This window comes from Portunus trituberculatus, chromosome 19 (assembly GCF_017591435.1).
Source record: "Portunus trituberculatus isolate SZX2019 chromosome 19, ASM1759143v1, whole genome shotgun sequence".
NCBI classification, from domain to species: Eukaryota; Metazoa; Arthropoda; class Malacostraca; order Decapoda; family Portunidae; genus Portunus; species Portunus trituberculatus.
This window is the reverse complement of record NC_059273.1, coordinates 9,535,231-9,548,742: the sequence shown is the minus strand read 5'-3', so window position 1 is coordinate 9,548,742 and position 13,512 is coordinate 9,535,231. Positions and strand designations below refer to the sequence as shown.

Here is a 13,512-nt window from a genome sequence, read left to right as displayed (position 1 = left end):
AACGACACCATTGACTTCCATTACAACGACTATAAATGAAATAACGTGCGGTGTAATAGTAAAGGGTTATAAAAAAAAGTCGTGACATTTCCTCGTGACACATTCTCCTTTCCAAACGTCATGATGAAAAGCGGAATGAATTGTACCCTCGAGTTAGTGTACCCTGGGGTGGAATTGTACCCAGCTCTGGTAATTCCCTTCACTCCTCCAGTGTCATGGGGAAAGTGTTAAATAAATAGCTTATATTTGCATTCGTCACTGGCAACACTACTGCCGCCGACTCGTGTGGTGCTCCTGCTCCTGTTCCTGCTGCTCTTGCTACTACTGAGTGCTGACTTATTGCTTCCTGCTGTGTACTCGTGACACTTGCATTTTATCTATTTATTTATTCTGTTTTTCTTCTGATAAATAGTGCCTATTTATTTTACTGTATTTTATATTACTAAGTGACTGACTACCACTTTTACCACTTCTACTACTACTGCTACTACTACTACTACTACTACTACTACTACTACTACTACTACTACTACTACTACTACTACTACTACTACTACTACTACCACACACTACATAAAAATAAAGAGAGCAACCAAAACCACACTACGACTACTTTTAAAATCAACCAAACCACTTTAACCCTGGAAAGTGGCGACACACAAGAGGAGAGGGAATCACCAAGAGCAGAAAAGGAGGAAAGCTGAAGAGATAACAGAAAATAAAGGACGTGAGGCGTAGGGAAGACATAGGAGAGGAGAGGTACACACATGGGACTGCCCCGCCCCCTGCGCCGCCCTCAGGAGCCACATTAGGGCGATTAAGTTGACCACAGCCTCTTCGGGAGCTTTAAGGTAGATGGTAGCCATTTGTTTTTTGGTGCCCAACTTATAATTTAATGTTATAGCCGACCTTCTACTACTACCTCTCTCTCTCTCTCTCTCTCTCTCTCTCTCTCTCTCTCTCTCTCTCTCTCTCTTTCTCGGTAGTGGTGGTGGGAATGGAGTGCTGGAATTTTAATGGCGTGTTTCTTAGCCGCGTTACCCTTTTTATTATTGTCATTACTTTTCTCCCCCTAACGAGGTAATGGGATCGTTTGTTAGCATGACGTACGGTTACTGAGGGAGGCGGTGAAGTGGGTGTGTGCGTTGGCGAGACGTGTAGGAGTACTGGTAAACACTGTGGGGGTGTTCAGGAGGCCAAAAGGAATGTGAGGCTTACTCGTATAGTCCTTTCATGGGAGTTTTATGGGCCAGTGTTTGCGATGGGATGGTGTGACCGTGGGAGGGTTCTGGTTAGGTGGTGAGACTTATAAAGGAATTGATGATTTTAGGAGACTTACTGGAGAGCTGATGTGTAAAGGGAGTGTTAAAGGGGAGGGTGTTGGATTCCTGTGTTCCCTGCCGCTGGTGTTCCATTCATTCATTCATTCGCTCATTCATTCATTCAAGAGCGAAGGTTCTTGTCGAGAGCAAGGCAGAGAGGGAGAGCTTTAGGAGTTGTTTTCAAGTGGATGTTCTCTTCCAGTTTGGGGGAATATTTACGTTATTGTTCATTTTCAGTGACGTTACTGGTTCTGGGAAACGTTTCAGTGACGCTTCAGTAAATGTCTTGTGTTTTGCAAAGTTTATGGAGCTGTTTTTAAAGGGATGTTCTCTTTCATTCACGAGAATATCAAAGAAATTGCGCGTTTTAAGATCCTGACCTTATTTTAGAGGTTTCAATATAGATTAATTGGGTGTTTAAAGTTTTTTGAGGTGCTTTCAATGGAATCTGCTTCTCAGTTTGGCGAGTATAAAAATAATAAATAATTCTAACGACATTCCTTTATTTTTGTAACATTTAAGGTGTTTTGCAAATGTTTATGTGTTATTTTCTAGGGGTTGTTTGTTTATATTTGAAGAGTGGTGATTTTAAAGAACGTTATTTGACTTGACTTATAAATAGTTTCGCTGAACAACGCACCAAATTATTGACTGACAGACTGACTTCCTGATTGACTGGCAGGCTTCACTGATGAGAGAACCGTCCCAGCTTTGAAGACTGGCTGATGAGGTGAACCGCTGATTGACAAAACTGAGTGAGGAATGAAATGACCGTCTTATTGACACACTGACTGGCTGTGTGTCGGGGGGGGGGCAGCGCGAGGCGAGAGACCTTGTGAGTCCTAAGAGAAAGATTACATTGTACAGCCACGCACTGTTCGGGGAAAGAAAATACGTAATTAGATCATTAGGGTTTATTATGTGTGTGTGTGTGTGTGTGTGTGTGTGTGTGTGTGTGTGTGTGTGTGTGTGTGTGTGTGTGTGTGTGTGTGTGTGTGTGTGTGTGTGTGTGTGTGTGTGTGTGTGTGTGTGTGTATTTTGGGTGTGTGTAGATTTAAAAGTTTTAGTTATTTTATTACTTCTTGGAGAGTTTAGATGTGTGTGTGTGTGTGTGTGTGTGTGTGTGTGTGTGTGTGTGTGTGTGTGTGTGCGCGCGTATGCATGCGTGCGAATAAGGGCGTGCCATGTATAATCCACGTACACACGTCTGTAGCGCGGCTCACACATTGATCCCGCTTCGTCGTGGTGTGCGGGAATCAATCTGGTCGACAAGGCAGAGTGATTTTCTGTGCTTATCGGCAGCGAGGCGAGGCAGCGGCAGGTCACGCAGGACACCCACCCGCCCGCCAGCTGTTTGCTCGTGGAGTTGAGGACAAAGACAAATAATCATATACACTGTTAGTAATCCGCTTGCTAGGTATAACTATTTACAATTCTATATATATAAACGAGTATATACTACACCTACATACTACATACAAACGTTCTTGACCTTCGCTTGTAACGTGAAGGATTATCGAAGGTTACTGAGGTGTGTAGGGGGATGGGTGGGTGGGTGGGATGGGAGTATGTAGCCCACAACACAGTGCCGGCGTGGGTTTGGCGGCGTGGCGTGGTGGTCACTGTATATATGGTGTGTGCATAACCCGTGTGTCAACCCATACCTGTGTTAAGCCAAGTCCTGCTCACATTCCGGGGCTGAGGGCGCTTGGAGCACAAGGAAGCTTTGGGTTTTCAAAAAATTACATCAGCATGTATAAAAAAAAAAGCAACGTTTTTCGGTTTTCCTTGTGTTTTTGAAGTCATCTCAGCCTCACTCTATCCCCCTCTGGTCGACTGGACTGTAGTTTGTACCGCTGTAGGTGTGAGCTAACCAGAAAAATCGCTATTTTTGTAGAAAGTATGTAATAAATATTTTCATGAGCCGTATATTTAGTCTTTCGTTCCCTGGCCCTTTTATAGAGATAGCAGCGATGACGCGCAACCAAGAAATCCTCTAAGGTAGAAAAACAAAGAAGTGCCAGACAGCGAAGACTCGAGGCCCGAGATGGAGACGGCGATACGGAAGCAGTGAACGGAACAAGACGAGGTAAGGGCGTTATGCAAAACAGATATACATTACTCTTCGATAAACCATCAGGGAGGAGGGAGAAGAGAGGAGAAAAGACACAGGAAAAAGTACCGTAACGTCTGACTTTTAGAAAGAAGACGGTAGTGTAATATTGGCAGTAATGGTAATAGCAATAGCAGTGATGGGAGTGGTCCCCTTGACACTGGCAGTCTATTGTATTCCTGACAGGAGGAAAGAGAGAAGAGGGCGGCTGCTCCTGCACGCCGCCTCCTCTGAGACTTGAGTCCATTTGTGTATCGGCAAAACCTGGGAAAAATATGGACTAAACGGAAAGAGGAAGGTTGTATGGTGTCCTCTGGAGATGCTTAACTGTCTGCGAGAGAGAGAGAGATAGAGAGTGTGTGGGAGAGGATAAGGAAACAGAGAAAGAAAGTGAGAGGAGCGCTGAAACGAAAACAACTGTATAGATAGCTGTTGGATTGAATTAGTACAAGTTTAAAGCACTAATAGAACAATTAACTCTACACTGAGACTTATGAAGTTATGATAGACAGATGACTAACAAAAGAAAGTGACAATGGATATGGATGAGCCAGCACAGAGAAAGCAAAACAGTACGTAGTGAAAAAGTACAACATAGCATCACCAGCATCGTGCACTGCGTGGGAAGCGAGGCCGTGCATGCTCCCTCTCTTTCCTGCCTGGAGGTGGTTGGTGGAGCTGAGCCGGTCTGCTAATGAGCCACGCTATGCCTCACTTCATTACGCACCTCAGCCTTGGCACAATTAGCGTTGCGTGCATATACCTTATTTTTCCATTCCTTCTTTTTCCAATTTACTCTTCAATAGCTTTTTTTTTTAAATCCCCACAACCCGTTTTACATACAACAGTTCATTATCTTTTCCTGCCTTTTTTGATTTATTTTTTTGGCAATTATTTTTCCATTAAAGTTTTCTAACCCATCTTTTTTTTTCGACCTTGATTGCAACTAAACTTCAAAATGGAAAATAAAATATGTTGCTGCTGCTGCTGGTTCTCCTCCTCCTACTCCTCCTCCAACTAATTATTTCGCGCCAAAAAATGTTGACGTCTGCACTCAACGAAGCTTCAAAACAGGCAGTTGCTTGTTATTTTCTATTTTTTTTTTTTTTTTTTAGTTCACATCAGTATTTGCTTTGCCCCGGGACCAGTTTCAATATTAGGAAAGTATGTACTGTCCAATATTTGTGCGTTATTTTATTCCGGTTTTATTTTCTCCTTCTTTATATTATGCAGTGAGTTTTTGTTTGTGTGTGCGAGTGTGAGGGGTGGGGAATACTCTCTCTCTCTCTCTCTCTCTCTCTCTCTCTCTCTCTGCGTGGTGTGGGAACTCTAAATTTCATGTTGTTTTTGTTCAGCCTTGGTGCACATGTTTGTCTTAATGGATGTTTACAGTGTGTGTGTGTGTGTGTGTGTGTGTGTGTGTGTGTGTGTGTGTGTGTGTGTGTGTGTGTGTGTGTGTGTGTGTGTGTGTGTGTGTGTGTGTTGCGCAGCTTCAATGTTATCAAATTTAAGTGGAGCACACTTTTCATTCCCCCTTGCAGCAATAGTTCTGCACTTAAGGGAGAAAAGTTCATATTACACACACTTTCACAAGACAATTTGCATTACTACTACTACTGCACAAACACTCACGCAGGCAAGATAAAGAAGAGCAAGTTAGGAAAATAGGAACCAGGTGAGATGATTCCAGTTACCATTACACAAACATTCATAGAGGTTGCGTAAGGAAAGCGAGATAAGAAAATAGGAAAGAGAGAAAAAGATAGAGAGGGGAGGAGAGGAAGGAAAAAAAACGATTACCATTATCAAACAAGTTCTAACAGGATAAATGAAAAAAAAATCAAGTTAGGAAAATAGAAAATAATAGAGATTACTTCAATTATGGCTAAAAAAAAAAAGGTAAGAAAATAGAGAGAGAGAGAGAGAGAGAGACGAGGGGGTGTGGGGAACGGGAGTAAAAAGAAGAGGCATCTCAGAATAAGATTTTTAGACAAAGGCTGAATAAGATTGTTGAGTGTGTCCTGCCGTGGGTGTTCTGAAGGGCGCGTCATCTGCACCTCCACGACACTGCTTGAAGAAGGTGGAGGAGGTGTGGGGCTCTTCTTACCCCCTCCTCACCATCCTCCTGGCGATGGCTTGACGAGTGACTCCTTGGCAAGTTATGAAGTAAGATGGAATGGAAGGAATACGAAATTGCTTCAGAGAGAGAGAGAGAGAGAGAGAGAGAGAGAGAGAGAGAGAGAGAGAAAGAATGTTTGTCGTGGTGTGATTTAAAAGGCTGATGAAGGATTTTGTCGTGCTAATGCCGCGGTAATGGAGTGGAATGGTTCTGAAAAATACACTCTGTTCATCCCTGTACAGAGGAGAGAGAGTGGTCTTAAAAAGGGAAGAGAGAACTGCATCATTTTAACGCTGGGATGAAATGGAGCAGCTGCAATGGTGATGGTGGTGGTGGTGTTACTACTACTACTATTACTACTACTACTATTACTTCTACTACTCCTGTCGCTGCTTGTGGAGGAAATATATTTAAATCATACAGACGAATAAGAGAAAAGGTGAAAATGTAAAGTAAAAAGAAAAGATTTATACACAAAGGATATACAACAATAAGATATACACAACATAACAGCCACATAAATAAAAGGCGCATTACCTTCACATATAAACAAAATATCTAGTAAATAAAAGAATAAAACCAAAAATTAAGAATCAGCCATCTGTCAAAAACCAGTCTATTTTTTTTTATATGCACCGCCCTTCTCTCGCCCTTCATAATGATCGCCTGATAGTGAAACGCAGGATGAAACGTAATCAAAATCCCTGAATGAAATGACGCAGTATCCAATAATCCTTCACGCCTTGATTACTGTGAAAACAATAAAAGGGAAATTAATAGCATCACTCCCAACAAATACGGTGTTTTCCTCTCATAAAGTTGGTCGTATTAGGCAGCAGGCAATATTTATTCTGCTGATTTATTGTCCAGCTCAACTTTTTTGCTGGTAAGTAAAGAATGAAGCGTCAGTGGAACAGTGAGGATGATAACGACAAGAACAATGCAGGAGAGAAAAATGGAGGAATAATGGAATAATAATAACAATAGTGCAATTGTTATAGTGTAATGATAAAAAAAAAAAAGCAGCGAGGATGACAATTACAAGCAGGAAGATTCGGGAATGATGCAATAATAATAATAGTATAATGGCTGTAACGTAATGATAAATAAGAAAAAAAAGACAGCGAGGATAATAATGACAAGAACAATGATAGGGAGCAAGACGGGGGAATAATGCAATAAAGATACTAATAGGGCAATGGTTGGGATATAATGTTAAATAAAATAAGATAAGTAGATGATCAGTAAAACAATGATGATAAGATTGAAGAGCAAAATGAAATAGTAATAGTTGCACCAAGAGAATGTGAATCATTAAAAAGAAAAAATGGCAGAGATTGAAATGATAACTACTTATAATGTTAAGTATGAAAAATAAAAGATGTAGATGAAAAGAAGATAAGTGAGCCTTTTTCTAAGTGGGCCTTTTTTTGTATTTTTTTCTTCCCCTTGGCTAGTTTGCCCGTCTTGCATAAAAAAAAAAAAGATGAATAGGGAATAATAAACTTTTAAGTAAGGCAAAAAAGTAGATAATCAGCAAAACAATAATGATGAGATTGAGGACCAAATCAGAGTAATAAAAGTTGTACCAAGTAAAAAAAAAAAATAATGCTGCCTCTAAAAACAATAACGATAATTAGATACGACCCCCAAAAAAAAGAAAATAAAAACCTAACACATTTTTTCCACCAATTAAACACTAAACCAGAACAAAAGACACAAAAACAATATTGATAAACAAACACACTAATAACGATAATAACCATCATTATTAGACAAGACTTTCCAATGTGTACTGTAACCTTCAGTAATCATTCATATCTCCCTTTTTTTCTCCTCCATTCTTCCACTCTTCCCATTCATCAACCTCCCCCTCCCTTTCTCCTCCCCTCCTCTCCTCTTCTCCTCTCCTTCTTTCCACAACCCTTCAGCTTCATCCTAATTGAAGTAGTGATAGTTATAATGACGCGTAATGCTAGTAATAAAGCAATAGTCGATAGTGTGGCAGCCTCCCTCGGGATGGTTAGTAGAAGCGATTTCAATAAGTTATTTGGCTTTTATCTCTCTCTTGGGAGTGGCGTAGACGACCCGCGTGGCTAGATAATGGTGCCCTGGTAATGGAATCTCTCTCTCTCTCTCTCTCTCTCTCTCTCTCGTGTTTTCTGACGGTCGTAAAATGGCTGAAATCTTTGTTTACGTCTATTAAGATTGATAATATTACTACTACTACTACTACTACTACTACTACTACTACTACTACTACTACTACTAGTTACCATTGCTACTACAACTTCTGATTCTGTTACTACTACTACTACTACTACTATTACTACTGCTGCTACTACTACTACTACTACTGCTACTACTTCATGATTCTTAACTGACAATTCCCTCATATCCTTCTGTATTTCCGAGTTGTACCTGCAGGGGCTTTGTTAACATCATTTCCTTACACAGATATATTGCCTTTTAATTGTTATATTGCTCTCTGGCCAAGGAAAATTAGTTATAGTCCGAGAGGAGTTCTTATTTGTGCGATTGCAATGTACAATTATTAATGACGCATATAAATTAATAGGCAAAGGTGAGTGCGCAGTATGAAACAGGAGTACCAACCTCTGAAAATGACAGTGTGGCAATTAGGACCTTTCTGAACGCAAGGATTTCTGAATATATATATACGTACATGGCGAGTAGAATATTCCATTACGCTCAGCTGATATTCCCGTGAAATTGGAGAGAGAGAGAGAGAGAGAGAGAGAGAGAGAGAGAGAGATGGTACAAATTACGTATATCTCGTCTCCTTCTCGGGACCAAATCCAACTGTCAACTGTAATCTTCCCTTCCGCCACCGCCGTCTAGGGACTGCGTTTAAACTGCCCGTGTTTTGCTCATTTTTTGTGCATTTTCGAGGAGATCCCATGCCCCTTATGTGTCCAGACGAAAAGGTACGTGTCAATGTCCTTGTTGCCTTTGTCATTGGTCTGTGGAGGGTCATTTTTTACTGGGAAATTGAGATAATGTTTGGGTGTGTTAGGTTGCGCAAGACCGGTCGGCGCTGGGTGGTGGTTCGGGGAGGCGGAGTCACGATAACTTTTCCGAATGTTTTGAAGGAATTACTAGTTTTATGATCCATATTCCCGCGGGTAGAGCTTACATGGGCTGGCGTGTGTATGGATTACCGGGTACAGGAAGTATTGGTCGTATTTTTTTTTTCTTTATTACGTTAAGGCCTATAGCGCCTGTAGGCACACTCGAAGAGTGCATGGGAAGCGCTGTTAAGCTCCGCCCATTATTGGCGCAGGCAATTTTATTTATAGTGGTACCCATATTAGGGCCCATATCAACCCCGAAGGTCATCTTGGGTGTAACCACCTAACCACCTAGAACCTGGGTATCATGGTGACATGTAGGTAACTTTAAACCACTCGATAAATGATAAAGTGTTTAATGCTGTACATGGTGGATTTGAACCTCCGCGTGGACGTACACCACCTTATCCACTATGCCACCGCCACCCTCTGTGTGAAGGGAAAGATAAGCTCGGTAATGCTGGAGGGAGGAGCAGTGCTGGCATATCTACTCCTCCCACTCCCATCCCTCTTTCCGTTTTCTTTCACTTTATATTTTTCTAGTTAATACATGGAAAGTACGTTTGTCTGGTTCGCTTTACATGTCGGATATTTGTGTATCTTTTTCTTGTGTTTTTTTATATTTTTATTTCCTCAAGGAGCAGAAAGGTATCCGTGGGAGGCTAGTACGTGACGTCACCAGACTCGCCATGTAAATACCTAGTTAAAAGACTTGTTAAATGCCTTGTTAAATGTCCCGCCGTCCGCCTCTTTGCTGACCCGTGTTCGTCTCCGCCTTTTTTTTTTCTTTCTGCTGTCATTTTCTTCCTATTTATATGTATCAGTGTCTTTTATTCCATTTGTTGCACCATCTTACGAAACATTTGTACCTTCCATATGTTCTACTCCTCACCTGCCTCTCCCTCCACACTCCTCGCCCCGCCTTCGCTCCTCTTCCTCCTCCTCCTCCTACGTCACACTCATTCACTCGTTCCCTTGTTTCTTCCCATTGAATATTTGCATGATCTTATTATTTCTACATAGTTATTTTTACTTGTTAACCTAATTTAACCTAACCTTACAGTTTCTAGGTTTAGTTCCTCCTATTGTTTGCGCTTCTTGCCTCTCCTAAGTCTCTCCACTCCCCGAGCAAGTCCCAGTGTTGCCAAGTAAACCCCAGCTTGGTAACAAATTTCTTCTCAGCTTCCTTCAATACTGAAACATTTTTACCTTGGGATTTGTGTTCGATTAGACTATTTTATTTACATTAGGAAGGATATGTGGAGGTGAGAAGATTAATGGCCACAGTCTTCCCTATTTTAATCCCCCACATGAGTTTCTGAAGCTTTATAAAATCAAATAATAGGGAGAATAACGCGTCATGGTACTGAAGCGGTTAACCCTAACGTCTTATATCAACTTCCCCTTAGCTTACTCTAACCGTACGTAATAACTTTCTTCTTTACCTCGCTCTCACGTAACAACTTCCTTACCTGTTTTCTCCGTAATTGACGTCAAATCGCTCAAAAACTCACCTTCTCTATAATTACTCGACGGACTTAGCTTTTCTCACATTTTTATTCTAAAGGACACCAGCTGATGAACATTGAGTATATGTTATTCTGACATTTTATCTAATAGTGAGAGCATAACACTATGACTCTTCCCCTGCCAATGTCTTACGTCTATAACAAATAGTGTCTGGGGTGTATGTCTTCGTTACGTTTTCCTTTTTTGGGTCCACAAACTTGTATTAACGAGTAAAGTAACAAAAGGTAAGGACTAATTCAAGTGTGGATAGTTCAGTGGTATTGACATTTTGGGGACGGAATGATACTGGCTCACGTCATTGTCTGAAATACGGAAATGTTAGGCGTGACTTACTACATGGATAGCACGTGGATTGAATTACGCATCTGATCTGAAGGCATAATTATTGTTCCTGAAATCCTGTTAACATGCAGGCGACACCACACGACTCGGGGACTGACGCCTGCGAGTGTGTGTGTGTGTGTGTGTGTGTGTGTGTGTGTGTGTGTGTGTGTGTTGAGTGTAGTTAATTAACGCTGGATCGTTACGTTTCCTCAGCGTGCAGGTAAAATGTCATTATCACAGGTGTTCTCTGAGGTATTCGTACCCTTGTATTTCCTCCTCCTCCTCCCTCCTCCTCCTCCTCCTCCTCCTCCTCCTCCTCCTCCTCCTCCTCCTCCTCCTCCTCCTCCTCCTCCTCCTCCTCCTCCTCACTTCCTAGTTCTGTCGTCTTCCCTTTCCTTCCCAGTTGTCTCTTCTCCGAGTCCTCATCTTTACCCTTCTCTTCTTGACTTTCTATCATATTCTCTCTCTCTCTCTCTCTCTCTCTCTCTCTCTCTCTCTCTCTCTCTCTCTCTCTCTCTCTCTCTCTCTCTCTCTCTCTCTCTCTCTCTCTCTCTCTCTCTCTCTCTCTTAGGTTCTTCCCTTATGTCCCTCCTCGTTTCTGTCACTCTCCTTCTTTTTCTCCCTTTCCCATGACACTTCAGTACATCTCAAAGCCTTTCCTTCCCATCCCACCCCTTCCGTTCCCTTTTACCTTACTACTTTTCCTCCCACTCGAGGTTTGGTGGCGCATTGGTAAGGTCGCGATCCGAAAGTCAGGCATCCGAAACCCAGCCGCTTAGGGAGAAACTGGAGAGAGAAAGAGTAAATGGGAACTTTCTCTTGTTACTATGACTTGACTGTATGATCCGTATTTAGAAACGCTTTGATCTCTCACCGTGACAATTCTCAAAGACTACAGAAATTAGCCTGGTTTTCAAGAGTGTTTCCTTGAGCTTTCTTTTGTTATGGTACCTTAACTGTATGATTCGTATTTAGAAAAACTTTGATCTCTCACCGTGATAATTTTCAAAGGCTACTGAGATTAGCCTGGTTTTCAAGAATGTTTTTTTCTCCTTGCTGTTAATTGTGTACAAGTATTATTAATCTGCTACCAGAATCATGATGGAAGTATTAAATAATTTTTCCACTTTAATTAACTGGATCCAAAGAGGTTTTACAAGGTTTCAGAATATTTACCTTGATCTTTTTTAGGTTATAGGTGTGAATTAATTGCATCCTGTTCCATCTTTTTTATCTAATTCATTCTTACCCCTTCAGTACTGTTTACCTTCAGATTTGTTTACGATTATACCATTTTATTGACACTAGGTAGGGTCTATGGTGGTCAGAGTAATGGCCAGAGTCTTCACTATTTTAATTCCCCACATAAGTTTCTGAAGCTGTATAAAATCACCATATAGTAAGCAGAATAAATAAAGAAACGCGTTGTTATACTGAAGTGGTTAATCTGTATCTTTTCCCTCCTCCCCCCCATGTATATTTGTCTTTCGGTAGCCTGTACTCTTTGTATATTCTGTTCGGTGTGTGTGTGTGTGTGTGTGTGTGTGTGTGTGTGTGTGTGTGTGTGTGTGTGTGTGTGCGTGCGTGTGTGCGTTCTACAAATTTGCGAGGAAGCTTTGCGTGTTTGCACTTGAATTCTCGTAATCCAATTCTTAAATCCTGCTTTATTATCTCCGTCTCTTCTCTTTCCTCGTTCTTATTTCTTATTCTCATGTCTTAATTTCATTCTCCTTGCTATTCCATTATTTGCTGTTTTATTCTAATGTTTCTTAATGGTGTAAATCGTCCTTCTCAATCTCCTCCTCCTCCTCCTCCTCCTCCTTCTTTTATACCTAGACTTGTTAGTGCTCTAGTTAATTGTTGTCCTCCTTCTCCTCCTCCTCCTCCTCCTCCTAGAATATGGTAATCTGTCACTTTTGTAGTACTCGAACCCAAGTTACTGGGAAACGAGGAGGAGGAGGAGGAGGAGGAGGAGGAGGAGGAGGAGGAGGAGTGTCGTCTTACGCCCTATCTAAAAGAGGAAAAAAAAGAATAGCTGAGAGAGAGAGAGAGAGAGAGAGAGAGAGAGAGAGAGAGAGAGAGAGAGAGAGAGAGAGAGAGAGAGAGAAAGTGTAGCAAAATGAAAATAACAAGGTGCGGGTCTTTTCATGCGAACCAGAAGTTTGTGAAAGTATTGTGGCCTTGAAATGTTGAGAATCTTGGTAGTGGTGGTGGTGGTGGTGGTGGTGGTGGTGGTGGTGGTGATGGTGATGGTGGTGGTGGTGGTGGTGGTGATGAAAGTGGTGGTGGTATTGTATGGTGATGATATTGTGTTACGCTGAAGGATGGTGAGTGGTAAAACAGTCAGAGAGAGAGAGAGAGAGAGAGAGAGAGAGAGAGAGAGAGAGAGAGAGAGAGAGAGAGAGAACACCAACACCATTATCAACATCCCCGCACCAAAAAAAAAAAAAATAGATAAAAAATAGATAAAAACCTCAAACAAAACATTATAAACATTATACATATTTAGTTCACTTTTAGTACTCACGCTCACGCCCACAACCTGAACTCACCTGCCGCTAATTACAGATAACAGAGATTAAACTGGAGGCGGAAGCAGAGAGAGAGAGAGAGAGTGGAATGAAAGTATACATTTTACAACGTTCAGGAGATGGAGTGAAAGGAAAGCTATGTTGTGTATGGTGTTTTTTTAATATAGTCCCTGCTTGTTTGTGTAGGAATGGCCGAGTATTGCATTTATTGTGTCCATCTGTCTGTCTTGTGCTTGGCGGGAGGAGGGGTATAGGGAAACAACGTTTTATTCTCTCTCTCTCTCTCTCTCTCTCTCTCTCTCTGTTTCGTATTCTCAAACATTTATATGCTTTATCATCACTATTTCAAAATGCTTTATCTAAATTTAGACGAGATTTTTAAGGTGTTTTTATGGGTCTGGAGGCAGATTGATAAGATTTTCACATTATTAACTGGAGAAACACTCTTGAAATCCCGCTGATCATCTCCGTGGCCTTGGAA

General features: G+C 41.4%; 1 long non-coding RNA gene across 1 annotated transcript in view; it reads left to right on the top strand.

Moving 5' to 3' along the window:
• The first annotated feature begins 8,335 nt into the window (after window positions 1-8,335).
• LOC123506214 overlaps window positions 8,336-13,512 on the top strand; it is a 33,640-nt gene continuing 28,463 nt past the window's right edge. Inside the window, exon 1 of the long non-coding RNA XR_006675378.1 lies at window positions 8,336-8,502. This is a non-coding gene — a long non-coding RNA (uncharacterized LOC123506214). The remainder of the gene's footprint in view (window positions 8,503-13,512) is intronic.